Genomic DNA, 26,014 nt, shown 5'->3' with positions numbered 1-26,014 from the left:
AACTGAGGCAAAGTACTCCTTGCTGATGAAATCAGGATCAGCACCATTTCTGTTAATGTCAATAATTTCTCATAATTGGGTGCTGCTCAATGCCAAAGTATTCTCAAATTCCATACTCTGTTGCATGCATGCCAGCAGGGTTTAGCATGAATAATGTTAATACAATGAGGAGGGAAGGAATGAATGAGGATTTTCCATGTGTTAGATGACAGGATCACTTTGAAACAAATGACCAGTCCTTATTAATGCAGCTATTATTTTGATAAACCAACAAGAATGAATGTGGTATTCATGAAAATGTGATATGCGACACTGTAGGAATCCCACTGTAATTTTACAATTAATTAAGGTACCTGTAGCCATTATTGGAAAAGATTATGGTCTGACCTTAATACTCATGTAGTAAGCTGGCACACTGCCTATTTTCAGCTCAGCATTAATGAAGATGAGCATTTGTATGCAACTCTGTCTCTTCTCGTCATTTTGTTCAGTGTGAGTTTATTTATATAATTCAGCATTTGCCTTAGTAATTATGAGTCATCATACTGCAACAGTGAGTTTATGAGTGAGTGCTAAGGTTTATCTTATTTTTCATCATCACCCATGGAAGTGCATGCAGTTCACCATGATAATGCTGAAGTTTATTTTATGACCATGAAGAACACTAGTAACTCTGGTTTTTTGGGGTTTTTTTTAGTGGCCATCCATTCTGCTTCTCTTCTTTTTTAATAATACAGGGTACACTTGATTAAAAATCTCAGCTTAAATATTTTTAAAAGGAAAAAACCCAACCCTTTCTCATTAAGGGAGCATTTTTCAAAAAAAAAAAAGGTTGTTATTTTCACTTTTAAAAAGTGTTTTATCTAACACATCTGGCAATATAAATCTGATTTTGGTGTACTTGAAGACTTTTTAGCTAGCTTAGTAAAATGAAATTTAGTTAGTAGCAGTTGTAAGTAGAAGCAGTAGGAATTTAACAGTACTGTTACAAGTAATTTGCCTTAAGGCTTAGAATTTTCAGCCAGAATCACTGTGCTGGGAACTAACAAAAGAGATGATCACTGAAGGAAGAAATAGGCTATATATTCTACTTTTCAGAATTTAAGCAAGACTACACATATGTGCAGTTGTGGCAGTGGAGTCAGTGCTCTTCCACGATGTTCACATCACTGAATAGGAGAGTGGAAGCAGAAACCAAGAAAATGTTGTGAAGGTGAGTCCCTCTTAAGGGATAGAGTGAATCCTGCAGGAGGACATTGACCCTACTCAACCAGCCCAAAATGCAGGAACTGAAAATAAAGAATTCAGGCAGGATAAGAATTCTGTCTCAGATCTGAGAAATTGTAGTTCAAAAATTCCTCAGTCAGGCACAGATGCCTGAATAGTAAGAAAGCTGGGCCTGTGCAGCTTTCCAAGAGTGGATGGCAAACCTTGAGGTAAAGAAGTAAAATACAGATTGTCTTCCACTTTTCTCTATTTTCTAAAGCCTCATTGCTACTATGCAGAGTAACAAGTATATTTGCCAGAAGAAGGTTGTTTGGTTACTCTGTTCACCTCTGTTGGTAGAATCTCAAAGGGGAAAGTTGCAGATACAGTTCTTTCAAGGATGCACATACCTTTTGCTGGCAAACACAAGCATTCTCTTCCTAGACTCCAGGCTACATGCTTGGAAATTAATTCCAGATTGGAACCATCTAGCTGCAGCTAGTGTTGTGCTGTGTTCCAGGCAAAAAGCTCATTCAACCCATTCAGCTGAACTTTCATGATACGTAGAGAAAATGGGCATGTTAAATTTGTTATTTGGTGCCTGTTTGGAATTCACTCCTGTGTAAACAATTTGAACTGTAGAACCCTATTCAGTGAGCAGCCAAGCCTTCCATAGGCACCATGATTCTGTGACTGTTCTAAAAAAAACCAAAAGCAACTAGGATGGGATCCAAATCCAAATTCAACATGCAAATTAGAGTGTCAACATCTAAGCCAAGTGTCCAAATACCCATATAATGTCAATGGGGAATAAATGCTACAATGAGTGAGGTACAGACAGCTATTAAGCTGGTTAAATGTGAGGACCTGATTGTCCACACGTGGTGGTTGAACATCATATGACACAACACAGTGATCTATGCAGACCTCCTGGACATATTGCAGAACCTTATGAGATGCCTTGCCTTTCTGAATTGACAACTGGTGGCCAAAGTTCCAGGAAATATTAAAAAAGCACCAGACACTTGAGTATGGCTGAATAAATTGAACTCTAGTTGCATATTTCTGGCTGCTCTAAATAGTCCTGAAGATAGATTAAATCTGTCTTCAGTGGCAGCATAGACACCTTACTCACATGTGGATGTCTCCAGCATGGAAAGCTAAATTTTGGCTGTAGAATCTAAAGCCCGAATTCCATTCTTGGTATGAAATTCAGCTGCCTGGCAAATGACAAGAAGGTATACTGCAGAGTGTCATCCTTGGGTTCCAGCTGCCCAGAGATGTCCCTGGGATCTTCCATAGATCATGTGTGAATCTTCCAGGCACCAATATCCCTGGTTCCCCAGGAAATGCCAGGTGCCATCTGTGTTCAGGGAACAGAACTGAAACACTGAACCCCTGCTTCCTGGTTTCCTGACTCATACGTTTCCTCAAAATTTGGATAAAGTCCTAAAGAATGCAGAAGGCCTAATATGGAATATATTTCAACATGGAGGTAATGTGCACAAAAGTTCTGGTGCCCATAATTTTAAGGTATACCAACACAGCATAGAAAAATGCACTAGCCAATTGCAAGTACTAGTTTCACACAAAGAAAATATTTATTAGCTCCCTTCAAGTGTGGACATTCACTAAAGAAAGCTTAATTTTTCCAATACTTGTAAACATTCCAAAATGGATTGACACACCCCTGCTGAAATGAGAATTGAATGCATGCTCCAATTATGCTAATAGCAAATTCCTCAAATATTTTTCTTCTTTTTCTTTTTTTTCCTTCTTCTTTTTTTCTTCTTCTTTTTTTTCTTTTTTAACCTCCCAACAGGGATTCAGAAGTTGCTGTAGTGCTATCCAACTTCTAATATTAAAAATTTTGTCTCATAAAAAGTGGATCTAACAGGCATCAAAGACTTGCATTCCACTGTGATTTGAATGGTAAAAAATGTAAAAGTGCAGATCTACACACCTTAATATTCTCAATAAGACTTTCCATCTTACATCTTCTCATCCTTTAACTGGATATGACTGCCAATTGGGTCCATATTAAAAAGTAATAAACTTGCACTGGACATAATATAGCTATTTTTATAGGTATCTTTATGCAATTGAGGACAAGTGACATCTTGATTAAATTATAATTCAAGTAGACACATTTCAATAGCATTATTTTTTCCACTTAGCTATATTAGTGGTTTAACTTTTAGTCCCTTCCACCTCATCCATTTGCGTGCATTTCCAGTGAGATCTAAGTGAAGCCAGAATTCTCTCTTCTACAGGAGAGTTGCTTAATAAATGCTGTTTATCGATCTCATGACATGCACTGTCCTCAAGATCCAATTTATTTGAACAAATTTTTTTTTATTGTAGCTTCTTTTACAAATCATAAGCATAATTAAATATTGTCGATCTTTAATTCATTACGATAGCATGCATGTATTTATTACTCTATATACCTGTGGAATAAATCAAAATTTCCACATCAAACTCACATAAGAAGAATTTAATTAAACACATATCATCTGTCATCCACCCAAAGCATAAATCTTAGACTCTTTCAGCTGTCCTACATGTCCATTCTCTATTTCCCAAACTGCCTACAAAACTAGAGAGGAATTTTACAACATGTTCTTATCATCAACAAACCATTCCTGGCACATAAAGGAAGGACAGTTAATTGCTGGGACAGTTAAACCTGATTTTCATGGGCTTCAGGATAGAATCCTATCTCAAATATTTGAACTATTTATGGTTATTGAAATTCTGGCCAAAAGGTATTCTAAACAACTTCAAGACTAAAACTGATCTGCACCAACTATTACAGAGTTCACTCCAGAAAGTTCTGCTTATAAGTTTTGATGTAAACCTGAGAAGAATTAATGAAAAAAAAGCATCAAGTGAGAATTCAAAAGGAACAAGCTTCATTTCATTCCTTCTGATATCAAGGTATGGGCTTCCAAGCAAGAAGTATTAGAAACAAGCCCACAAAATAATAGAAGAAGGAAAAAGCAAGCAATGCTAAACCTAGAGGAAACAGCTGCATCTTCTTTACCAAGTGATGGAAGAAAGCTCCTATGCATTGCTGTTACTTAAAAGGACTGATGTCAGTTCTAACATGCTCCTTCAGTTGTAAACCTGAGTTAAAAATGGCAAATACACTTTGCAGTATAAAATGTTGGTATGATCTTCAGAAGTTTGTCTTAAAGTTCTTTTCAGTATAACCCTCAAGTTATAACAGAAACTAATTTTTTCCAGTTGTGTAGTGATTATGTGGCATACTTTTCCCAAAGTAATTTTTTTATTGTTTAAACAATACTCTGAATGACATTTAATGTTTAGTAATATTACAGTAATTCTTAATACTCAGTTTTCAGAGAGACTTATAATAAATTTTTGTTGGACTGTGAATTTTCTCACTTAGAAGGCCTGTGCTCCCCTATGTCCAACCCAAAATTATCAATTTCAGTCCAGTGATGATATTAAATTCTAAGAAATTATTTCTACCTAAATGAAGATATCTCACTTCTTCACCAAGAGCGGAATTTCTCTGGCCAAGTTCATAATTTATATTAACTGCTAACATTACAGAGGCCCATCACTTACAGTCCCCTAGTCCTATATACCTTCCCACCTACCCCCCCTCCAAAAAAGAACCCTCAGACAAGCCAAAACCATAGCATTTCTTCATTGAGAAAAAAGAAATTTTCAGGCCTGGTTGTAAAGCCGGGTTATTTCTGTTTCCCCAAAGTCACATTATGCAGAAGAAGTAAACAATAAAATAAGATAATCAGAATTGTATGGAACCTTTTAAAATGGCAAGGCTAAAAGTACTTTTGAGCAATGACAGATTTTGTGCAAAATACCAGTGAGTACAGTACAGTACAGTACAGTACTACTAGAGCAAAAGTTTTCTAATTCTCTTGCAGCATCCATTTGCTTTTCTAGGGAAATACTCTTCAACTGACTATTTATCTTTGTCAATTTTCAATACATATTTTCCCAAGAAATTAGTCCTTTGACAAATAGCCAAGGAACACAAGGATGCTGCTGCAGTGAAATGATTTGTCCGATCATTTGCTCATGCAAAGCTACGCTTTAGTAGGTTTGTAAATATCAGACTTTGTAAATATAATTTTGTTGGACTTAGGCTCATTTCCAAGACCAATCTCTTTTGTCTCTCCTGTAGGTCTCAAGAAAAATATTTTTCTTTTATTTACTAACTGGCCTGTATTTTTGAGGGAAAGGGGTTCTTCTGGGATTTTGTTTTAATTACCACAGCATATCCCCCACAAAGCTTGTTTCTCTTCTCTTGTGAGCCTTTGTAAAATTCTTTCTCCAGACTCATGAACCAGCCCACCTGGCTACATTAGGGAAGGGCAAAAAAACTGAATAATGATGGAGCTGTGATGTTCTAGGGATGAACAATGGTACACTCCCTCCAAAATCAGGGCAGATATGCAATGTTGCATGTGCCTAGTCAGAAACCTTGTGTCTCCTAGGTTATTTTGGCTGATGTCAGAATGTTTTGGTTGGGGGTCTTTATGTCCTTTTCCAGTCCCAATGAGACAGTATTGTTGTGTCAAAAAAACAACTAAAAGTTCCTTACAGGTAATACTTAATACTAGTTGTTTGCAATAATATTTTTCCTCTATTTTTCCTTTTTCCTCTTTCTTCTAGATATATTGTAAGAGAAGTTTTGAGGATTTTTTTTTATTCCAGTCATTTCTCATACCTTATGTGACTGATTTACAGTTAATCATCTCCATACTATCTTCTCTCATATCACCCCTCTACCAAAGTCAATAAAATATTACTTTAATAATTTCCATTTGCTTCAGCTCAGAGTAAACAACACTCCAGAAGTAACAACACACTTAGTAAGGTCAGTTGCTAAGTTACACCCTTCCAACACCTACAAATCTTAATGGAAAAATCTAAAATTACTCTGCTGAATCTGATAGGTCAGGGTTTTGCCCTCTGAGACAGAGAAACTATTTGAAAGAGAAAAAAAATAAAAGGAAGAACAAAATCATAAGGGATAAAGATTAGTATTATACAGGGGTAAGCTTAGTGTGGAATACAAATACATATCTCCTGACAAAGTTTTTAAGATTGAGCAAGGATAAGTGTAAAAATCCTTCCTTCTCAAAGCCAGGGATTCCAGAAAGGTGATGAATTCCACTAGTAGGGGAATGTGGTTTTTTTCTCTGAAAAGTAATGAAAGATAGACTGCCAGTTCTCTGAAACCTGTCATGAAATAAAAAGGAGCAGATACTAAATGCAGTTTTTCCTCTATCATAGAACTAGACACTGTCCTATGTCTAGGAACCATGAATACAAGTCTTACTGAGATTTGTCCTACTTTATTCTTTTATTATGAACAATCTTTCACGTATATTTCATCTCTCTCTTTTTCAGAAGCAAATCTCAGACACGATTTTTTCCAATGTTCTTAAAAACAAAGACCAAATTAATTTATTTACAACTAACAATTAGTAACTCTATTCTAACCTTGGTTTATAACAGGGCTATCAGTTAAAAAAAGAGGCTAACTTCCTGATTAATTTCCTTCTTTGTCCCTAGAATTTCTAAGAAGTCATATTTAGGTGTACAGATAAGACTTTGAGCTGCATTGAAGGCTAAAATTTCCAAAAAATTAGTCTGCTGACACAATTAGACAACCAAAAAATTGTACAGATCTCTCCTGCTTTGAACTAGAATATAGATGATCTAAATCAGTCCTGATCTTTCACAGATCCTGTGCTTGCCCAAGGTGAGCATGAGGTTACTTACAACGATCCAGCAGCTGACCACAGGTGTCTCTGACCCAGCAGACCAAGGTAAAGGAATGTAGGAAACAAATCTTTCCCTTGGTCAGGGGATTATGTTAGAGAATTCCCAGGAAAACTTGTCATCCACAAGTCCATGGGCCCTGATGGAATTCATCCATGAGTGTTGGGAGAGTTGGCAGATGCCATAGCTAGGCTGCTCACGATGGTCTTTGAAAGGCCATGGAGGTCAGGAGAGATGCCTGAGGACTGGAAAAAAAAAAATTGTTACCCCAGTCTTTCAAAAAGAGCAAGGAGGATGTAGGGAGCTACCAGCCAGTCAGCCTCACCTCAATCCCATCATAGAGTCCCTCATTCTTGAGGCCATCTCTATCCATATGGACGACAAGAAGGTGATCAGGAGCAGTCAACATACTAACTGACTCACACTAAAGGCAAGTCATGCTTGACCTGCCTTCTACAATGAAACAACTACCTACCCCAGTGGGTATTGTCTACATCAACTTCAGCAAGGCTCTCAACACTATCTCTCAACATCCTCATAGGCAAACTGAGGAAATGTGGACTGGATGAGCGGACAGTAAGGCAGATTGAGAAGTGGCTGAACAACAAATGCAAAAGGTCCATAATGGCACAGGGTGTAGTTGAAGACCTGTCACTAACTGCGTCCCACAAGGTTCAATACTGGGCCCAGCAGTGTTTAACTTTGTCTTGGTTCGGAAAGAAAGGTGTCTGCTATTGAAGGCAGGAACCTCCCCTGAGAAGGAAAATGTAAACCTCCTCCCTCCGAATTGCTATAAATTTTAAATTAAGGGGCTCTCAGGCAAAAATATGGGAGCAGGAATAATAGTTCTTTATTAGGGAAGAAAATAAAAAGATAAAATAAACAATGCGGTAAACCAAAACAACACCGACAGAGTCAGAATACAACCTGGCACCCTGTTGGTCAGGGTGTTGGTAGCAGTCCAATTGGAATTGTGGCTGCAGTCCTGGAGTGTCAGGTGTGGTTCTGTTGGAGCAGGGACCCTGTAGAAAAAGGTGTAGTCTTCCTCTGAAGATCCAGTGGAAGAGGCAGCTGTTCCTCTGGGAAATCCAGTGGAGATGATGTGCTGGTGGGTTCAAGAACCTCCAGATTATATCTGGGTAGGAATTCTTGGCTCCTCCCTCTGGGCGGAGCATCTCACAATGGGATGGTACAGTTCTTATCAGCCATGCAGTGACATTCAATAGCCTGTTATCAGCAGATGTCTCCCTGGAGGGAGGAGTGATTGTGGAAGAGATAAGGGAAACTGCCCACTTAACAGAAGACAACTGCCATACAGATGGCAAATAGAATACAATTTGCTTGGCAATCCAGGACAAACTTATTTATCAGTGGCTTGGATGAAAGGGCAGATGCCTCCTCCCTGAGTTTGCTGACAACACCAAGCTGGGAGGAGCTGCTGATATCCCAGTGTGCTGGGTGTGCAGCCACAAAGAAGGATTGCCATGGACTGGAGAGAGGCGCAGAGAAGAATCATCTGAAATTCAACAAAGGCAAATACAGGGTCCTACACCTGGGGCAGAATAAACTCAGGCACCAGCATGGATTAGGGGCTCGCCCACTGGAAAACAACTGCAGAGAAGGACCTGAGGCTCATGGTGGATTTGGATAGAGTTTCAGACTTCCACACAGTTTTGATGCAGCCTACAGACAGCAAAATTCTTACTTCCCCAAGTCAGAGTACTTTGTGCTAGGTAAGGTGCCCATCATACAAGACTTGAAAGCCTATAAATAGGGGATTATTCTGAATTCTATAATCTCTAGAGAAAAATCTAAGCAAAACTACTTTATGATAAGGTTTTCAATTTCTCTGATGTTTTATTTCAAACACTAAAAGACAGTGGTTTGTCCCTGCTGATGTAAGATTTTTTTCACAGGGCACACATTACATTTACAACTTAGTTGGTTTGGAAGTTAATGGCTCTGTTTCATCAGGAAAAGAGAGCATTCTTGAGCAATTGTGTTGTAAAACTAACAGTTGGCTACATCATAGCTCATGCTAGAAATACATGAGATATGGATGTCTATGGGAGATGTATAATTTCCTAGAAAAATAAAATTAAAAATCTGCGTTGTTTGTTTTGGTTACCAAAAATTCTCTCAAGTGTCTTAAGATACTTAAAGATTAGATTAAAATCTGCCAAAAGAGTTTTGCTTTTCTCTTGTCACAAATAACATTCCCCACTGAACTATATATTCAGAATAAATCTCATTGTTAATGTAGACATGTCCAGGTTTGGAGATTTTACTGTCAGTATATAACATAATTTGGTTTTACCCCAAGTTCCTCTTTTCTTTTCCTCTCAGTAGTATTCAAGGACATTTTTGGAGGATGATCCTTCTCCTTGGGAAGTGGCCAAGGTTTTGAATAACGAAATGTGACAATAATTAAAAAATAGTTTGAGTGGGCTAATGAACTATGATCCACTGAGTCATGGGTTTCAGAGCAGGTGTCTGACTGCAAGCCAACTGTGAGATTTGTTTTTTCTAGTCACGTGTCAAGGTATGCATCGTCTGGGTCTCTCTTGGAAGCAGATGTGATTTTTTAACGTTTCTTTCTGCTTTTCTGCTTTTCTCCAAGATCTGTATTCTCAATTTGTTTACTTTTTTCTAAACGCAAAATACCTCATTTTCTTATTGCCTGAAATGAAATTAAATCCATAAGTGGAGTTATTTGGGTTTAAATAACCTTCTAAACTGAGGACATGAAACTGAGAAAATTAATTTGACTTCCATTTGTGATATCTTATTACAGGGAGACACAGGGAAAAAAAGTATTATGTATGCTATATATTCTTGAAGAGGAATGGCTCCAAGCAACACTTGGGGAACATCCACTAATATCTTTCCTGAGGAAAAAAACTCATGTTTTTCAGGGCCTTCCAGAGGCACCAGATGAGGCTCAAATGAATCTGAGTCACTTCTGGTAAAAATGCCCATCAAACCTGCCAAAACCAACCCACGCAGCAGTGCTGATTACTCTGTAGGCTAGGACTGTGATTTCCATTTAAGCATGCATGGGCACTTCCAGCATTATATATTGGTATACCCCGACTTAATGCGTACCAAGGTATGCCCCAAAAGACAGCAAATGCCAGATTACCAGACTAGGAAATGCAGAGAAGAGAGGACTGGTGTCTAAAATCCTACAGAATAGCCCACTCACCATTCCATACATCCTAAAGCCTACAACACTTAGGTACTTGCTGTGGTCTAACCCCTGTAAGCAGCTAAGCATCACCCATCTGCTTGCTCACTCCTCCCCCACGTGGGTTTGGGGAAAGTCTTTGGACAGTAAAAGAGCAAAACTTCATGGGATGAGTTAAAGAACTTCTAATAGATAAAGCAAAAGCCACGCACACAAGCAAAGCAAAATAAGGGTTTCATTCACTACTTTGCATTGGAGAGAAGGTTTTTATCCATTTCCACAGGCAGGGCTTCATCACACCTAATGGTTGCACGGGAAGGCAAACAACCCGACTCCAAACATCTCCCTTTCCCTTCTCCACCTCTTTCCCTATTTTTATTTCTGAGCACAACATTATATGTTATGAAATACTCCTTTGGATAATACTTGCTGGAGTCAGTTGTCCCAGCTGTGTCCCCTCCCAATCTTTTGTACACTCCCCAACATATTCACTGGTAGGGCAGCGTGAGGAGCAGAAAAAGCCTCAACTCTGTGCAAGCCCTGCTCAGCGATAGCTAAAATGTCCTTATATAATCAACCCTGCTTTATTCAAAAATCTTCTGTGCAAGATACAATGAAGAACATTAACTCTACCCCAGCCAAAATGAGTGGAGTACTAATGGGTTCTCAGATTGTGCATTCAGCTCTTCCACAGTATCCCGTCTGCCCCTTTCAGTGGGCATATCTCCCAGAGCTAAAATTTGTTTTAGGTAGTACACAAATCCAACATGAGGCCCCAAGAAGCTGCTACATCCAACTCCTGAAAAAGTGCCTTGGTATGCTGCAACTTACACTAGAACAGCTTATATAACTTGTTATACATTACTATGCTCTGCAGCAACTCTGCAGCCCCTTATATGCTGATAGGATCTTTTCAGTTACAGTACATGTTTTGTACAATTACATTTGGAAAGGAAAATATTGCTAAAGCTCAAGTAATGTCCAATTTCATATCCAAATCAGACCACATGATGAGCTGTGTCTGATTTCTGCAAACATGAAATGTTTCATTCCAGCAAGGCATGAAACCAGGCTCGATTCATGTGGCGTATACTTTTGTTTTGAACTTTTGCAGAATTCTGTTCTGTATCTCATTACCAGTCCCCAAGAGACACCCCGTCTCTAGCCCTTAAATGGGGATTTTGTCAGGAAGTGTCTCATATACCACAAAGCAAGGTTTCAGGTTTTGGCAAATCAGATATCTGAAGGAAAGTGGATAAATGGTGTCGGAGATGAGCTTTCATAAACAAGTTATGTGTGTGCATTTCTCATGGAGAAACAATGAGGAAATAATTTGAAATAACACAAGGGTACATCTCTAAATGTGTTTTGCAAGATTATAAAGATAGAAGTATTAACCCACGTTAGACTAGACTGCAATATCTGGTATATTTATTGCCTGGCTCTTGACTAGGACTCTCTATGTTCTTTTGCTAAGCTAATCGTATGCCACTACAGTCTTCACCTTGTGGCCAGGTGGCCAGGTTTTTTTGTATTGGAAACAGAATGCTTTACTGTAGAGTAGCACTGCTTAAAGGTGTGAATTACAGGCTTCCTGAAATCTCAATCTTCACAAAAACCTGACTATGTATTTTGCAATCAGAGCAGCATATGAAATTGTTCTGTGGAAAAAAATGGGGAAAACACAAATTCCAGCCTTTCAGAATTATATCTCATAAAATAGAAACAAATGAGCTTTTTTAAAACAATTCCAACACCCTACGCTCTCAGGCTTACAGGTTAAATTTGAATTATTTGCTGAAAAAGGGTTCACTGTTTTCCTCAGTTTTTCTTTCTAGCCCAGAGCTTTGAAAAGTAGCTGAAACCCTTCAGGTCACCAGCCAGCTACATATGCTGGGTACAGTGAAGTTTTCCAAGCATCTTTTAAATTCCTCTGCTCTATTACTAATTTTTCTTAATCGAAGTTCCCTTTTTCTTATATTTTATAGTACAATGTCAGCATTAGCAAAAAGGGTAAACTTTCTGTTTCCTTTCATGCTTGAGGCTCACCAAAGACCACGCAAAAGTCCTGGATGATGCTCAGGCACTGTGTAGTGTTCCTGCTGGGGTGAACTATGTTAACATGAGCATGGCCTCCCCAGTTCTTAGGTAGTCATTCCTCCCATTCATAAGTAGTTATTCTAAAAGAAGTAGGCTTAAAGGGATAGCAAAAAATTAGGTAGATTTACTGGGAATCTAAAGTTAAAAAGACAATAGATCCAGACTTTACATGTAGATATACAAATTCTGTACTGGGGAGTGAAACAGTGAACTGTAGCCATTATTCTAGTGTTGCGTAATAAAGTAAATAAGGTTACTCTTGAGCTGGGATGTATTCTTGAGCTGGGATTTAGCATTCTAGGATGTAAATCTGACCAATTCACCACCATTTCTATTTTCATGTTTTTCTCCCACACCACTCCAGATATATGTATTACATGTCTCTTTGCCACTGAGCTTTGCAGCATAAATTAAGGAGCAAAGTACTGCATTGTGTGTCTTTTGGAGAAATTGTCACAGATTTGATAGGAAAAGGAATTTTCAAAATTCCCTATTTCTTTCTCTTTCAACTTATTATAGCGTAGTGCAACTCCAGCACTATTTGACCCCAGCTTACACTGGTCTCATCTCCTGTCAGTTCTTTGAAGGCTTCATTGACCTTCATTTTAAACAGTGTTTCTCGTATGAACAGTGCATATATTCAAATGCAATGATTTCAAACATAGCTGATTGAACAGGACAAAGTCATATCTTATCCGAAATGCTTTCTGATTTATTACTACTGTTTGAAGACTACATTTATCAGCCTGATTGGGTTAGCAGAGCAGCTAATAAACCAATGTGCTTACTCTTTGACAGCCTCAGGTAAATATGTATGGATAAGAACCAAGATTAAAAACCTGCTATGTAGCAGATGCTGAAACTAGTTCAAAGCAAACATTCAGGAAAAAAAATTAGAATTATTATAAGGTGCAGCAGGTAGCCTAGCAATTATTTAATAGTTTCTGCCACAGAGGATGCACAGTAATATTGCCTGTCCTGAAGTGATTAAAAAGCCATATACCCTACATCCACCAGTACAGCATTTTTTTCAAATTCAATCACTGTTTAACAGTTGAAAATAATACATTTCAACAAGTTAGGAAAAGAGAGGAAGAACTATGTAATCTCTAGCTAATATTCCACAGACTGTTGAAAATTATAGCAATGGCTACACAAGATGCCAGTAGTACAAAGTTCAAATCTATAATGTTATTAAATATGCTGGAAATTTTCATATCTACAAAAAGTTAGTGCATAGATTTTACATGTTATCCCAAACTATTCTTACCACTTCAGCGTTTCTGCCTCTTATGGAAACACAGATGAATTAGTAGCATTGAGTTGTATGTATAGTATGTGTATGTATATATATAGCATATATATAATGTATTTAGATATGAAAAAAACCTCTGAGAATGTGTAGACATGGGAATTCTTTCAGCTTGATGGAAATCTAACACCTGTGATCTTCCATATCCAGCAGAATTTCTATAACTTAGCCAGTTGAGGACAAAAGGTGAAAATTACTTTGAATATACTGATCCTGCTGAGTAAAAAAGAGCCAAAGATCAGACTACTTTCAGAGAGCAGTCTTATTCTCACCTTTCACATCTTTTAGATGTTAGGCCACTCTTTGACTGCAATGGGATAAGGGATGTGCCACCTTCCCCAAGACAAAACCAATGGGGTTAAAAAGCCAATTTATACTGGTAATAACTTCTCCCAAAAAGACTGGATTGAAATGTAGCAGTTTGGCTCCCCCATTCAAGTTGAGATGAGTTCAAGAATCCTACCTCAATACAGCAAAAGCACTCATTGGCTTTTATGGTTAGATCTGTGATGAGCTGGATGTAGCTTAACGTTCTAGTGAATTACAAGTGGAATTGTGTGATACTATTTTTTATTATTATTTTGTTTTATGGTCATTTGAATCTGAAAAGGTGGAAGAGCTGAACAGAACACCAAACATCTGTATAAGTCTGAGATGCATATGTCACCTGGGATATTGTGAAGTAGGCATGTTTCTACACGTGGTCTGTCTTACTGAAACAATTTGTCCCCATAAAGAAGATGCACAATGCAGTTACTTGCCTAGCCTAGACACTAGTTAGCAATTCCCTGCATAGACTAGCTGGCACAGGCAGGAGGGCCTCAGAGGCACAAGAGTAGTTCATTCACAGAAAGGCTCTGTGGGAAGACCACAAGTGCCTTTGTAGGTGAAGCCATTCTCTACAAGCAGAAGGGGTGGCCACATCAACTCCATTATTATCTCCTCTTGTATATCTGTATATCATTATTATCTCCTGATGTTATATATCTCCTCTCCATGCTTCAGTAATATTTTGCTTCTTGTCAGCTCAGGGACTGTAATTCCAGCTCTGGAGTTACTATTGTATCCTCAGCTTTGATTTTGAGCACATCTGCAGAGAAGTGGGAGCAGCCTTCACATCAGCTAAGTGCTCTGTTCAGGCTGAGGAGGGGAGAAGAATGCATTCATTGCATTCAATGAGAGTCTGCTGCACTCATGTGGTGAGAGCTGCTGGTACTAAAGACAATTTGGGCATTTCTGCATACCACTGCACTCCTCTGGGCAGACCTTCCATGTTCCTTGATGAGCTCCTTCCAGCCCACGTTGCCAAACAGCTCCTAGGTATGGTCTTCAGACATTTCACAGAAACAACACCACAGTAAATAAAAACTCAGCAAACAGACATGGCTAACACTTCACTGCTGTTGAGGGCTTTTTCCTCTCTTCTCCAAAAAGTCCAGGAGTTAGAAAATGGCAGAATAGAGAGTGCTGTGAGGCCTCCCATTCCTGTTCATTTCATGGTACGTCTCCAGAACAATTTCACTGTCGCACCAGCAAAAGGAGCCTTCTCTCAGTATCACAGATATTTCTTGGGATTATCCTTTCCACTCAGTTTACCTTTTGACTGTTGTGTATGTCCCCATGCACCTACTCAGAAGCAGACATCAAATGAATCTTGGAAACAGTAACCTGTGCTAACTTCCATTCAGATCTCTGTTCAATACTCCAGTGACTGCTGGGCGGGGTGTCTTGTCCTTGCTGGCTGGGTTCCTTTGAACTAGCAGCTTAAGAGATGAGCTTTCATTTCCCTGAGCTATCCTTCACTTCTTCTCATTTTTAGTCCACACAGTTTTGTCCACCAATTTGGCTGGTCACATTTTTATTTTCACAGGAAAAAATACATGTCCTAGTGCTGAAAGTTCCCTTCTTTCTTTCTAACTAAAAATTCCTGATTTCCTTTTCCCCGTCTAATTAATTTTCCTCAACAATCTCCACCCCTTTTAGCTGTCTACTCATAGTATTCCCTAAGTTAACATTAATTTACATGCCTTATCCAAATGTACTTCGTATTTTAAATAGATTAGGACTCCATTCCTTTGAAGTAGTCATAATATTTGACAAGAAGCTTTCTCTTCCCCTTCCCCACCACCTCCCCAAATGAATGCAATACCCTTGGAAAGGTCTGCATGCTCCACTGCAGTCTAGGGGGAGGGAGGAAGACATCTGTGTATATACATAGGTACATGTACAGATTTGCATACGTTTGCATGTGTGCTTCTGTGCATGACCATTCTGAAAATCCAAACCTGCCACAAAGCCAAAGCAGCACAGGTCTCCTCCTGCACTGCTGAGCCTACAGTCCTTGGCCCTGATCTGAAGAGATCCCCTCTGTAGATGCAAAACATTTGCATCTCATTAAGGAAGAAGATAAGCTACTTTTCTAGAACTGTAAAGTTTGTGCAGCATGAAAGGGTAACTAATTTGTGAGCAGGAAAAGAGTAGAGACACATTTCTGTCAAGAGAGAGGGGTAGAGAGGAAAGAGGTACTGCATATTATTAAGCTACTTGATCACATATGTCTTTTCAAAGGAGAGAAGAGGACTTTAGCAGCAAACAGAGGAACATTGTCATCTGCAAACATAAATATTTCAGATTTCAGGTACACTGGGAATGTCATTAATGTAAAAACTGACAGGAAAGGGCCCTGGAGTCAGCAATGACCGTGGGAGGCACTTCAAGAGACAGAAGAAGGGGCTCTGACAACAAGCACTGTAATAATAATAATAAACTCCTTTGAAAGTCATGCAGGAGAAAGGTAGGGAATCAGGACAAAGAAGCTGTATCCCTGCTTTTCAGTTTGAGTTTGGAGGGGCAGAAGAGAGGAAAGGAAGAACCTGCTCCTTGCAGTGTTAAGTGCTCTCGTTGCTGGGGGTTAAGTAAGTTAGTGCCTGTGGCATGCCCTCCATCCTGCAATGGAGAAAAGGTGATCAATACGTTCAAATAGACCCTCACCAGTGAGCTGGTTAGATGAAGAGAAGACATAAATGGAGCAATTAATTAGAAATAATTTAGCTTTAAGGTGTAGACGAATAATATTACTTGCCAACAGGGTCAACAGATAGAGATTAAATAGGAGCTTCAGCCACATGATGTGTTATTCCCTGTCAGCCAGAATATTGTCCTGGAAGGCTGGAGAGGCAACAGAATAAAGGAGGTGAAAGGGTCAGCAATTGCTGCAGAGAGTATAGGCTAATTCTTTATTGAATGAACATCTAAGTAGGATGGTCAGGGTCTTTCTTCTTGGCCATTCCACATCTAAAATGCTCATTTTAATGAATTAAACAGACACTAAATTGCTTAGCAACATTTTTAAAAACTCAAACAAAAAAATACGATAGGCTGTATGAGAAATTTTGATTCCTTATGTGAATGAAGCTATTCATATATGAACTTGGGATATGAATGTTCAGCACTGGAAGAACCTCCACATTATTCACCATCAGGCTTAACAACGACTATTTATTTCATATCTACATTATAGAATTACACAGATGTCCCTGTCTAGGTATTGGAGGGTTTAGACCTATAATTAAAAAAATAAAATGAACATAATATTTTTGACAGCTATCATTTAGTTCTTTAATATTTATGATGAAACTATTAGAGTAACTGTGCTTTAGGATGCTTTAGTATATTTTAATGAAGTCTTAATGGTTCTGAATCTCAGTACGACACCCTACTATAATATATTTTCTGAGAAATAGGAAAAGACAAATCAAAATATTATGGATTCAAATTACCACATGATACGAAGTGAAGACCTCCTGTATTATTATTGTCACTTCTTCAAGCAAGAAATTAATCCATTTCGGGGGGGGGGGGGTGGGAGGGAGGGAGGAAGGAGGGCAAAAAACAAAAAACAAGCCTGTTGCTCTTTCAAATTGGTCCTGATCCAAAGCAGGAGCCCTAAAGAACTTCCCTTGTCTAAATTTCCAGACTGGAACCAATCAGTTGACCTTTGGCCTTTTATAACTAACTGCCCTAGAAGCTTTGAGTATTAAAGGAAATATATTTAAAAAGCATGTCTTCATTTGTTTTAATGTTTTGAAATTTACCATGCTAATCAGTAAGTTAGAATAATCTTGAAATATTAACTGGCCATTTGTAATCTTTTTATCAACTACAAAGAACACATAAATGGATCCCAGGTTTCCTCCCTGGGGGAGATAAGGAGTTTTTCAACTGATACCTCCATGGCTGGAAAGCCTGGGATCACTCCACAACACGTGGAGACTTCCAGACATTATTACATGCGCTGAACGCATAATGTTTGTCTTTTATAATGTCCCCTCCAGATAGAATTTACCCAAATGTAAGCAACTTTGCATTACTCAAACACTTGAAAATAATGCAAAGATCCAGGACAGAAATGCAAAACAGACAGCAAAATTACCGTGCTATAGCTGAGCTTGATTCTGGCTAAAGTGGTTTATACGGGTGTCTGAAGGGCTGAACTAATGACAACTGCCTGACACAATGAGTACCTGGCCTGTCTTCTGCATTCTGATTAAAATGTGCTTAATCCAAACAAAACTTAAAATGGCTCCTAAAGCAGAAGAATAACAGAAGCAGAACCTTATTTTAGTTCTCGCATTTTAAGAGGATAAGACACATATCTAATATACAATGGAATAAGGTGAGTTTAAATTTCAGTGAAAACAGCAGCTTTATTTCTCTAAACAATACATCAGGCAGAGGAGCAAAGGTAAGAGAAAGATTTACTTCTTCAATAAGTAGTAAACAACATGATTTCACTCAGCGTTGACGGAGATAAACACAATTCTCCCATTCAGATATGATAAAAGCTACCAATAAAAACACAAAAAGTAAGAAATATATGGTCTGATGCTGTTGTACATGGCCAGAAGGTGCTCTGATCTGGGGTAGTTATCTATTCATAATGCTCTAACTTTGACTGGCAATCTCTGTTATGCATTATGTTGTCATACAAGAACAAGATGGTGCCTGCATCTGCTCCTGGAAAATGAGAAGCAAACATTGTCTCGCTTCTGTTACTAAAAGACATCAGATCTACAAGGGGACAAATGAACACATGATGGTAGCACACTTATGAAATATGCATTTCAGTTGAATGATGGTAATACCCTGTCCAGATTAGTGACAAACTGAAAGAAATTTAGGGAAGTCTACAAAATGTACAGAGATGACCATAGAGGGGCTAATTCTTACAAGGACAGACTAGAAAAATTAAACAACTAAAAATGTTGTGCAGCTATTATCAACAACCACACAATCTTAAAGGTAAAACCATAAAAAACCTGAAAAAAAACCCAAACAAACAAACAAACAAACACCCCCTGAAAAACCCAAAAAGGAAACTGATTTCCTTCCAGAATTGCAAAATGCAGGACAAACAAGATCTTCCCTCTACATACATACAGTGCTGCCAGAATCTGCATAGGAAAAGAAAAGAATGGCTTCACTTAAAAAATTGGTTTTGTGTATAAACATCAGCAGCAAAAGAGTTATCAGACTGGGAAAAAAAGTGAGAATGTAGTTCCTGGTTTTATGTCATCACACTTTTTCTCTGTTTGCCCTTCCTACCTACTCTACCAGTAACTCCTAAATCTGTTGCTCAATTTCAACTTGATGGGGAAATATATTCCTTGATGGGGAATAATATTTCAAAGACATTAGGTATCTATACATATGCTTAAAATAAATGTTCAGGTAGCAGAGATGCCCTGATCAGAGAAAAAATATAGGGTAAGTCAGAAAACTGAATGCACGGAGGAGAAAGACATTACAATACTAAAATCATGGAAGAAGAATTGTAATTGGATCAGGGGACTGTATCTTATCAGATATTAGACAATATATCTGGAAATAATTCTTTAAAAAAACAAAAAAAAAAACCCACCCACCAAAAACCCAAACAACTGCAGACTGAAGAGTCCAAGAAATTTGTGTCCAGATGTAGTTACAAGGAATATTTCCAAGTGCTCATCAATGAAGATCTAGTGGATTTCCCCCACAGTTTGGAGAGCAACGCAGTTTGGAGAGACTCTAGGCTAAGCTAAGAGCATCTTCACACAACTTTTACTCCAATGACTAGAGGTTCATAGGCTGTGATAGCAATGGTTTTCCATGGCATTAGACAAATATATTTAGGCAACAGAACTGAGCTCTGAAAACTATCCTAAACTTTATTTGTTCCACTGATAGGAGAACTGCTAGCATTTCTGTGCTTTCTAAACATTTTTCTTCCTGTTCTTTTACTGTTGTCATGCTGCCATGATCAGATTACTGCAACAAGAACATCTGTCACTGCCATCTTTGTAGGCTGCCATCTCTACATGAGTTTTATACATTTCTTTTTACCTGCCACATTTTCTTTTGTGGCCATGGGTACACAATAGCCACAGACATCCTTGAGCATGCACCACAAAACAGATTACCACAGCTTTAGAATACATGTGAAAAAGATTACAGTGAGCAAGGTGCTACTGTAACTCAAGGAATTTTTAAGCAAAATGTATTTGCAGACTTCATAACAATTCTGAGAGCATAAATATTATCTAATATATCCTAGTATCTAGGATTTTGGTTCTTATCACACACACTTATTTTGCTGATTCTCTAATGCCTTTAATATAGTCATATGCATCTATTAAAATCAGTACTCTTCTAAAAACATATTCATATACATTTGAAGATTTTTAAAGACCAACTTCATGACAAAGATGTAGAGAAACTATTTTTCTAACATTATTTTTCCTTACACATTTCTACACATAGCGAGAACAAATTTAAACAGCAAGCTGGAACAGAATGCAAAAACCTTTAGAGATAAAGTGCCCCACATGATTTGTAAAGGTTTTTGAATTCTCTACAATTGGAATTAAGACTGTAGGAGCCACCAAAACACCTCCTCCTGCTTAACTGAGAAAAGTTTTAGAAGACTGAAAGTGAGGACCAATGTAGCAAGAGCAAATAATATTTAAAAAAATAAGCTTCCTTAGTGACCAAAATCAACAGGGACATTTATGTCATGTGGTTATTAATGATTTGATGCTGTGTGCTAGGTCTGAGAGTGTGAAAATATAGAGGAGTTCTTCAGGACACAAGTGATTGATGTACTGCATGTGGACAATGAACTATGCTGATCAGCTTAACCCATTTGCCAAAAGAAAAAGGAAGATAAACGTGGAGTTCAGCAGTGGCTTTTAAATTCCAAGGGTGATGTTAACTGGTACATGGACATCTTTGATTCTGCACTAGGGGCCAAAGCAGTAGAGTGTCCCTAAAGATGGATTTCAAAGATGCAGAGCCACCGACACGCAGAGACAAACAGTCAGAAAAACAGTGACTCTTGTGATGGAGAGATGAATCCATCCCTGTTCACATACAAGGGGTTTAATCTGCAAAAAAAATGGGGCAGGGCAATTAAATGAGAGAAAAGTCGCATTGGGCAAAATTAGGTTGTTCACCTACAATCTGGCAGGATTAATCCTCATACAGTTCACTACCCATATCCTGTTTTTTCAGGCTTTGTGCCAAGATGAGAGAAGCATTTCCGATAGGCAAACTGCAGGCTTCAAGTATTTATAAACAGAGGGAAAGAAAAGGATCTGAAAGATTGTTCAGATTGCTCACATAACTATTAAACTCATGTGGAACATGGTGTCAACCCCTGAATGCACTGAGAAAAGGAAGCATTCAATGAGGAAAATTTAATAAAAACAAACATATTCTGATAGGATTACAGCATCAAAAGTGCATGTGTTCCACATGTTTTTATTTCTCTTTAAAATTAGAAAAAATATCTTTCCTTGATGCATCCTGTAGGGCACTAAGCCAGAAAACACTATTATACTATTTCTTGCTTCATAAAGAATTTCATTTAAACTATGAACCTTGTGATAGGTAATTATATGCAGGAAGCAAAGCACATATGAATTTTATATTTATGGTCTATGCTGAGGTCACAATTTAAATTCTAAAAACTGCCTTCAGAAATACCAGTTAGTGTGTCGTTTTTATTTTAATTGCATTTCCTCCCCTCTGGTACAGCATGATCAACTGAAAATCAGAACACATGTTTTATGTAACATATTTAAAATCTAGCAATAAACTATTACCATCCATATAAACATTAAATCCATTTGGAATGTTGCTAACGGAGACGGGGGAAGGTCGTGGGAGGTGCTAGTAGATCCTTTTGCCCATGAGAAGAAAACAGCATTAAAAAATTTTCACATGCTCCTCATAACAACTGCTGTTAATGAGCTGTTCTCCTTCTTCCTGTGGTGCAATCATTATAACTTTTTATTTCCAACTACAGCTATCTGCAAAAAAAAGAATTACCAATTTTTTTTTTTATGCCAGTGAAATATAAATATGCCAGTTCCTTTTGTTGCAATAAGTACTGGCACCAGAACGAGCTGGGGCTCAGAGAGGACCTAGTTCCACATCCCACCCAGTCAGAACTATGGGACTACCTGTACTAGAGGTTGTGTTGTTTTTCCCCAAGGGTCTATTTTTTCAAAGTTCAACACTGAATGCGGTCTCCAACTTGGGAGCTGAACCTGAACCCTAATGCTGACCTTATGCTGGCTGTATACAGTAATTGTAACACTCAGAGAGCCCTTTGCCTACTGCCTGTGGCATGTGTGCTGTGGCTGGTCTCCAAAATGTTGGCAGCAACTGCTCTTACCCAAGATGGTTGTGTGGTTACAACACCCTCATGGAAAGGAGATTTGTTCTGTCAATTAGCACGAGGAGTCCTGCTGTGAAACCCCATCTTCTGCTCTCTGTGTCCAGGTTTTAATCCTCCACTCTACAAAATCCTTGTGAGTAGGCTGGGGCAGTCATCTAGATTCCTTCTGTACTTAAGGAGAAAAACAAAATCCACCAGAGGGAGATTCAACCCATCATAAAACCTGATTAACTCCCCAGGCAGATGTGATAAATGTCTGGAAATGGGACTCTGTTCACACCACTGAAAGCACAGGACAACACCCTGAGAGTTAGAAGACCACAGTCAAATGGAATGTATCTTATGGAAAACAGTTAAATAGTTGTTAAATGAACATCTTTCAGACTGTCTTCATTCATGTAACCAAAGTTTTTAACTCTGGCCTGGAAGTACACGTTCCAAAAAAGAGCAGTTTAGCTTCTGTGATCCATTTGGTCTCTTCACTTGGAGTGATGACAGGATGTCACATTGCAATGACATTTTTATGTGACAACTTTTTCACTAAAATTCAGTGAGCTATCAGTTCTTTGTGACAGCTCAGGGAAGCAATCAAAAAGGGATGATCAGACAATTTCAGATTATTTTAATTTAATTTTTTTTTGGTATTTTCTTATCCCCTCTTCTAAAGGAAATGTCTGGATGGTCACTGTGATTGGAACAGGATATACACCTTTGACCTTGAATTTTAAAATACACCGTATAACACAACTCCCTGCCATCTAGTTTCTATCATACCTTCATCATTTGTCATAGAAAATTTTTTGATTGACTTAACATTGATGCTTAACATACATATGCTGAAGCTGAAAGAGCCAGTTCCTCAACTGGTACAAGTCAGACTAGTTCTATTAACATAAATTGAAGCTGACTGATTTATACCACCTGACAAAAGAGACCAGTATGTAATAAAAATCTGAAAGGCCCTTACATTTTACCTGACACTTACAGAGGTTTTAATCAAATTCTACATTTGCTTGTTTGATTTTTGGCACAAGAGAATTTTTTTCTTAGTATTTGTTGCGCCTCAGGATTAAAACAAAAAAAGCCCAAAACCACATAGTAAATTGTTACAATTCATGAGTAAATTATCTGTGTGATGATTAAAAACAAAAAGAAGCTGTGAGCAAAAGCCAAATTAAACTGCCACTTGACATACATCTGAAAGCAATGACATCTTATTATATAGGGGACTCACATGTTCACTCCTGCCTCAGTGAGACTTTTCCTGACATGGAGATAACTACACATGGGAATAGAAATATTTACCCAGATGAAAATGAATGCCAGCTCTTTAAAAATAAAATAATATGTTTTGAGGCATCATTGTCTGAATTTCCTGATGTGGTCATGGGGAACATTGAAAAATGTGCTCTTGGGTCTTTAAATCTTCACTACATAATTTTAAATACAAAGACATTACCTATGGCTAAGAAAGTCCTAGAACCATAAATCACTATGGAAGCCATAAATCACTAAGAAAGGATGAGAGAATATTTTGGAAAACTATAATGATATATCAGTCTTGTTCATGGATTAGTCTCTAGGCCTTTGTTATAGGTTGTATGTGGATAAGGACAGTGGGCCTTGGTCTGATCCAGTAAAGTTATGGCTGCGCTCTTCCTTTCAACTGACAACTGAATAACATGTGACCTCACAGTCCAAAAATAAACTAAATCCCCAAAAGTACTGTTGAAATTGGATTGTAAATGGATTGAAATTTTTTACTTGAGGGGATTGCTATGAAGTTTGTAGCGTTGCGTTTGAAATTCTCTGATTTTTAATGACATTAAAAAAAAAAAAAGAAGAAAAAGAAAACAGTGCATTTGGCAACACTATACATTTTTTGCCTTTCCAAAAATTTTTCCAGTGGGATAGAAAACCAGCATATTTTGATACTGAATATTTTTAAAAGATATTTCAAACTCTGAAGAATTAGCCATCTTCAAGACTGAAATGAACACTTTAAGATCATTTGAAGCAGAATCAGGAATAACCCTTTTCCCACACAATCGTGTCATTTGCACAGAGCTGACAATATTAGCACTTTCTGTTTGTAGAGTGACTGGATCATTGGAAGATTTGAGTGTCTTCTAAATCTTAGATAGTAGGAAAACATTAGTTTTGTGTCCTTGCTCTCTATCCGACATAATATTAGGGATATAGCAAAGTATGACATCTGAACTCTAGAAACCACACTGAGTAATTTGAACAAATGTACAAATGCAAACAATAGAAAAGAGGGAATCCCATGAGGCAGGGTAAAGACTATTTAAAGGAATGGTGTCTAATTCATATATACTACAGTTTCTTTTACAGCAAATCTGTAAATAACTTTTCATTGTAATATGTCATGAGGCACAAGAACATATGTTGTGTTGAATTCCAAACATATGACCTCTGCTGCATTCCTTTCATCTAATCATTATATAATTCTGTCAGCAAGAACAATCAAGTTTGATGTGCTTAAGTGTTTGCAGGATTGAGCTTGGATACCCTGAAAGTTCATTCCCTTAACATGGGTATCATAATTTTGCATGGGAAAATACTCAATCTCTTAGAATGGTAAATGAAAGGATTTTTTTTTTTTTAAATTACTATAATAGTTTGGTTGTTTAATTTTGAACCATTATTTTCTCCATAAAAGAAATTATCAGCAATACAGAAATGACTTAGTTAACTTTCATTCTAATTCAGGATCTGCATTTCTTGACTGAGCCAACAGAAAAGGAATTCTGAGCCAACAGAAATGGCAATTCCCAAAGTTTTACAGCAGTCAGCAGAAGTCAGTCAATATACAACAGAAGAAGATCTGGTTTTTAAGATCAAATATTTCCACAACTTCTTTCTAACACACCAGTATCAAACATAACTCACAGAAGTAATCCTAATGGATTCAAGTTGTGTATGAAAAGACCATGTTCATAGATAATACAAATGCCAGAGTGATCAGAGGATCATGAGACAGAAGTCAACATTTTAGAAAGGAACCATTATGGCCTTGCTGTACTTTCTAACACTTCCAAAGTGTGAGAGAGCACTTTTAAACCTGAGCCACTAGCACTTACCTACAGCTTTTCTAATGGTGGAGGTTTACCTGACTAAATAATGACAATCCTGATCTCTGTAACTCAGTTACTCTGGGCTCCTGTTACAGACAACTGAAAGAAGCAGGCACTTCATTCTTTTCCAGTGTCTGAAACAGGTCAGATGAACAGTGACCTCAGAGTGCCTATTCCTCTCCATTTCACTAGGTAGCATAAGAAAGCACTGCTCTGAGAGTTTCATTGTTCTTACCACATTCCCTAGAGCTGAATTTTCATCCACATTTTGGTCTGTTTATCCGAATAAAATGGAAAAGTATGATGGCCTTCCTTTTTAGACACCACTCATTCTTTCAGAATCTTTAATAACTATTACAAAATCAGTTTTCTTTTAGTATCTGATGCTCTTTGTTTTTCTTTACAAATCAACCATCTTCTGCCTTTCCTTTGTAATAATAATAATAATAATAATAATAATAATAATAATAATAATAATAATAATAATAATAACAGCAACAAGAATTTTGTCTGAAGAACAGGAGAGCTAATGACTCATAACTTTGAAATATACTCTAATAATTCACCTGAGTTTTATCTGATATAATTTTTACCTTAGGAGAGCT

The sequence above is a fragment of the Fringilla coelebs genome (genome assembly GCF_963513975.1).
Source record: "Fringilla coelebs genome assembly, chromosome: 2".
Lineage (NCBI taxonomy): Eukaryota > Metazoa > Chordata > Aves > Passeriformes > Fringillidae > Fringilla > Fringilla coelebs.
Note: the sequence above shows the minus strand (reverse complement) of the source record.